Raw genomic sequence first — 6,000 nt, 5'->3', positions numbered from 1 at the left:
GCTCTCCCAGACGATGGTGCCAGAGCAATAAAATCTTGGGGCGGGGGGAGCGTCAACTCCAGACGCCTCTGTGCTTTGTTGCGACGGCCGTGGTTTGGAAAATATTGAGAAAGAGAACCAAGTGGCTACCGTGAGTCTGCATGTTCATATGGTTCGTGTTTGCCTTGGAATACCCGAAAACCCAGCCCTTTAATTTCACTTGAGTCAAAGTGATACATTGACTGAAACGTCCCGTCCTACTTAAGTGGGGGCGACGGCCAGGCTGTGCGGCACTGGAGAGGGAGGGAGGGCTCACTTGCGGCAGAGCGCATCGCCTGGAAACGTGCCGCTCTGTGGCTTCTTGCGTATTCACACACCCGTGTGGACGTGTTGAGCTGCTCCAGCTCCCCAGGGCTCCCCTGGGCTCTCACGCTGGACACTGTGGGCACGTGGGGCCTCTGTGGCCCGGCCATCCCGTGCATCACAGGGGGCTTAGCATCCGGCTTCCGGAACCCCTTCCTGCTGTGACACCCCCACATGTCTCTCTCCACGGCCCCAGTCACCCCCGGCCAAGGACTGCTGCCGGAGACAGTTTTGGCTGTTTGGGACTTCCTGTAAATGCCATCACAGGGTATGCACTCTTCATGTCTTCTTTTACCTGATGTTATTTCTCTAAAATTAACCCACACGGTGGTTGGTTCCAGTCGCTTGCCCCTTTTCATCACTGAGTAGTATTCCACGGTGTAACCGGACCGCGGCGTATGGGTGCATGTGTTGTTGACGGAGGGGCGCCCAGAGCTCTGCAGAGTCTCCTCCTTGTCTTCTGTATGTGTGCGTGCTTGTTTCTCCGGGGTGTGCACTCGGGAGGGGAAGTGCAGGGTCTTAGGGTAGGCCTGTGTTGAGCGTTTGTGGACAGCGCCACACAGTTTTCCAAAATAGTTATACCGATCTTTATTCCTCCCCGCCATGAGAGAGGATGCCAGTCGTGGGAGCTCTCGTCCAGGTTTTAAATGCACTGCAGGGTGAACGCAACCCTTCTGATGTGCTCAAAGTCACTTTGTGTTGAAATTCACAGTAGGAGGATTTAAGGTCACAGGAATATATCCAGAGTGTGCCAGTTTTAATAATGCTGGGTCCACTCCCAAGTTATTCTCCAAAGGATAAAGTCTCATAGCTCAGAACAACATAAAACCCTTTTCTTCCTGTTTACCATTTTTTGAAGGCGTGCTGAGTAATCAGATGCCAGGCTAACCAGGTGACACTGAGTCTTGACACACATCTTCCTAATCCTTAGGGGTGGTGGGGCAGGATTCGTCCCATTCGAAAACAAGGAAAATGAAGCTTAGCTAGCGGGGCTTTGCAGAGTCCCCACATTCGGTCCATGGTGGCATAGCTCGTCTGTCCTGTGCTTGGCTCCCACCCCGGTGTCACAGCCTCTGGGGGATGGGCAGAGAGTGGTGTCCACTTACCGTGGATGAAGTTTGCGTGAGTGACAAGGCCGGCCAGCTCACCATCCCGCTGCCCACTGGGAGGGCAGCCCCGCCCGTCTCCTGTGCCTACAGCTTTCCCAGAGGGGCCCACGCCGGTGCTCGGGCAGCTGTACCACCCCTTTCAGAGACACACTTGCCACCCTCAGAGCCAGTTCCCAAAGCCCAGGGCAAAACCCTGAAAGCAAATACCCTCGTCTAAAACCATCACCACTGCTTGTCTTTTTAGGTTGCTTTTTAAAATCTATCTGTATGTGTATTCCGAGTTTTCCCCAATGGGTGTTTTTTACTTTCTAAGGTTATTTAATTTTTTTTAAAGGTTTTATTTATTTATTTGACACACAGAGAGACAGAGCACACAAGCAGGTGGAGAGGGAGAGGAGAAGCAGGCTCCCCGCTGAGCAGGGAGCCCAGTGTGGGACCCCCTCCCAGGACCGTGGGATCATGACCTGAGCTGAAGGCAGATGCTTCACTGACTGAGCCACCCAGGCGCCCCTTTCCTTTCTAAGTTTAAAATACTTTGTCTTGAGCTTGAGTTGCCAGCCCAGGATGGCTGGAGCGCCCCCGTCCTCCGCTTCCTGAAGACAAAGGGTCCTGGTTCCCCAAGACCTGCAGTTTGGTTTTGTTGCAACCCAAGGGGCTTATTTTGATTCCAGTAATTGAGGAGCACATCTGCCAAGTCTACACCCTCTTGGAATTCAAGTCCTGGTTTGAGAAGGACCATGGGATTCACTGTGTGCATCCGAAGCGCAAGTGTCTAATTGCACGTTTCAAATATGGGGCGTGCGAGCCTCCTGGGCATCGTGTGCCGTTCCGTTGGGATGAGCTCAGCACAAACAAAGCCTAAACTTAAGGATTAAATTCTCCTTTAAATACTTATGGGTTTCCAACTTCTGGGGAAAGTATGCCTGGGAAAAATATCTTTGGGGTTTCATCAAACACTTGGAAAGTAATCTGAAAAATTTTCCAAACCCTGGATGGTTCCAGCCTGAATCCTAATTGATACTTAATAACTACGTCTATAGGGGCTTTGCCAGTCTATTCTTAGTACTGTAAATGGACAAGGAGACATCTGTACTGAGGATTTGTGCTGGTGCAGATGAGGTCTGAGGGTCTCGCGGCCCTGGCCAATCTCTCCATCATCATAAACCAGCCTCCCCACTACCAAAAAAAATATCTTGCCTGAAGTCACTATTAACCAGTACCAGAATCAGATCTTGGGTCAGTTTCAAGTGTATTTATTCATCCTTCAAACCATTATTGAGCACCAACTCCATGCCAGGTATTTAAATTTGGTTTGTAGTTGCGGGGAGATCAGAAGTGAAGGGAGGTGAGAATTTGGACAACTTTGAATTTTGACCATTTTGATGAGTTCACGGTCAGTGGGAGGACGCTGGGCCCAGGGAGTGGGAAGGACGCAGTGTGAGTGCTCGGGTCACAGGACAGGACTGGGGGTGGGAGAGCCCAGACAAGGGCAGACTGTGCAGGGTGAGTTCAGTCTTACTCTTTCTCAAAATTTTTTTCTGTCTTCCGGGTCCTTTGGTTTCCACATGTTTCAGCTTGCCTCTGTCTACAAAAGGTGTGCTGCAATTTTGTTTGGAAATGTGTCAAGACGTAGAGATCAGTTTGGGGAGAATTTGCAACTTAATTACATTGAATCTTCCAGTCCATACACACAGTATCTCTCTCACTTTATTTAGGCCTTTTTTTAAAATTTCTTTCATTGGCACTTAATGAAACCTACAAGTCATGTACAAGTTTAGTTAGATTTATACCTAAGTATTTCATTTTGGAGGAGCAATTGTAAAGGGTATTATTTTCAGGATTTCTGCTATTAGTTGTCTATTTCTGCTATTAGTTGTTTAATCATAGAAATATGGTTGAATTTTATATGTTGACCTTATATCCTGTGGCCTTGCTAATCTCATTAATTCTATCCATTTATAGGTTACTTAAAATTCTCTACATAGACGATGATGTATGCAAAGGGGGATAGTTCTTTTTCTTCTTTTCTAGTCTGTCTGCTAGTGATTTCCTTTTCTTGGAATATCTCACTGGTTAGGCCTTCCAGTAAAATGTAGCAGAGGAATATGGTAAGAATATATATACTTGCTTTGTTTCCAGTCTTAAGGGAGGTAATTTGGTCTTTCTCCATCAGTTATAATGCTAGCTAAGGAATTTTTGTAGACGTCCATCGTCAAATTAAGGAAGTTCCCTTTTCTATCAGTTTTCTGAGCATTTTTGTCATGAATGGATGTTGAATTTTGTCATATGTTTTTCTGCACCAATTTTGATATGATCATGTGTTTTTACTTTTTTAGTCTGTTAATATGATGGAGTATGCTGATTGAGTAAATACTTTTTTAAAAATAAAATTTAAATACTTCACCAGCCATGCATTCCTGGGATAAACACCATTTAGAAGGTTTTTAACAACAAGTTCAATTTCTTTAGTAGATAGAGGACTCTTAGATGGTCTGTCTCATCTTGGATGAGTTCTGGTCATCTGTGGTTTATCAGGAAACTTTCTCATTCATCTGTGTTGTTGAGTTTATATGCACAGAGGTGCTCAAACTATTAACTTCATTAGCCTGTTAGTGTCTGTGTGGTCTGGTCATAGCTCCTTTTTATTCTGGATATTGGTTTTGTGTGTCTTCCTTCCTCTCTCTCTCCTCTCTCTCTCTTTTTTGATCAGTCGTGCTAGAGGTCTGTCAAATTTTATTGGTCTTTTTGAAGTACCAGTTTCTGGTTTCATTGCTTTCCTCCATTTTTCTGTTTTCAATGTCATTGATTTTTGCCTCTCACCTTTATTATTTCCTTCCTTGAGCTTGCTAACAGAGCGTGACTCATCCAGGGAGCGAATGCCCTTGGGTCGAGCATGCACAGCCGGGAATCTCTATTTTTTTTTTTTTAAGATTTTATTTATTTATTTGACAGAGAGAGAGACAGCAAGAGAGGGAACACAAGCAAGGGGAGTGTGAGAGGGAGAAGCAGGCTTCCCGTGGAGCAGGGAGCCCGATGTGGGGCTCGATCCCAGGACCCTGGGATCATGACCTGAGCCGAAGGCAGACGCTCAACGACTGAGCCACCCAGGCGCCCTGGGAATCTCTATTTTTAATATTAATAGTAAGCGCCATTGCTCCTTAAACACGTACTTGCACCCTGACCCTTGGGCACTCACCAGTTACTAAGCACCTGATGATTCTCTCATGTGTCTGCCCAGCAGCCCTGTGCGGTTGATCGGGCTTACTGTCCTCATTTACAGGCATGAGGAGAGAGAAGGGCAGTGACTTTCCCTGGGGCACACAGCAAGGAAGTGCTATGGCAAAGACTCAAACACAGCCCCTTTTTTATGGTGCCTCTTAGCCAGGATAAATTAAAAAAAAAAAAAAAAAAAAATTCCGAAGTCTCCCAGGTGAACACAGCAGGCTAGCTTACCTTTTGCTGACGTACTTCCAGAATTTCAGTCGGTGGCCGAGCTCCCGTTTCCTACTGACTCATCGGCCCGTCCGCCTCCATGTGTGAGCAGGCACTCCACAGCGACCTCAGATAGAAGCGAAGTAGCCAGGGCTCAGATGACTTTAATTTATTGGCAGGAAATGTTAGTAAAGAACAGTTAACCTTGAAAAGTTTGTACATTTATGGCGTTCCGTTTTGATGAAGAATTCTCGTAAGCCGGAGACGTCCTTCTGTGGAGAAAGCTGCCATTTTCCCCACCAGAGTTGGCTCTTTCTCCAGATGGAGCAAGAGCGCGTCACTCATGGGAACTTTTTAACCTTCCCTTCCGCTGACCCGTCCCAGGCTCGGTCAGCAACACTGACTCAGAGAGGTCCGACTCTAAGTTAGAGTTGGAACCAGAAATTTCCCCGACTCCGTCATTTGGATGAATCTCAGGAACAGGTCATGGGGGGCTGCCCCTCGACCTTCCTGAGGTTGTGGGTGTGTGCACTTCGTCTGCTGCTCACACACTTGTTCAGCTGCTGGAGGTCGATCTGGTTGCTGTCAGTAAATAGATGCTGACTGTGCGGCTCTAAGCTGTGGACTTAACGGGGGTTTCCGTCTGCTCCAAGTTCACGGGATGCAGCCATCGTCCTACATTTAACAGGGCCTTGGCGGGGTGCTGGGGGGAGCCTCCTGGCTTGCATGCAAATGCCCCACCAGCCTCTCCCTCCTCTCTCTGCTCTGCAAGATCCCCTCCATGTGTTTTCCTTCGCTCCCTCTGTCCCTTCCTCTCTTCCTTCTTGTTTTTGTTCTCCTCGTCCCTCCCACTCATTTTTCTTTCATTTTCCTGTTTTGCACATTTCCCTCTGAAGTAATACATGCTCACTGTAAACGTTTTTGTTAGGCATGGAACAGAAGAAAAGAACTACCCCCATAATATCATCATCCACATGAGTGTACATTTCTTTCCCTTTTTTTTTTTTCCAAGATTTATTTTTAGAGAGAGAGAGTGAGAGAGCACATGAATGGGAGGGAGGGGCAGAGGGAGAGAGAGAGAGAATCCTCAAGCAGACCCCCCGCTGAACATGGAGCC

This window comes from Halichoerus grypus, chromosome 15, assembly GCF_964656455.1.
Source record: "Halichoerus grypus chromosome 15, mHalGry1.hap1.1, whole genome shotgun sequence".
Taxonomy (NCBI): Eukaryota; Metazoa; Chordata; class Mammalia; order Carnivora; family Phocidae; genus Halichoerus; species Halichoerus grypus.
The sequence above is the reverse complement of the archived record's forward strand: the minus strand, read 5'-3'. Positions refer to the sequence as shown.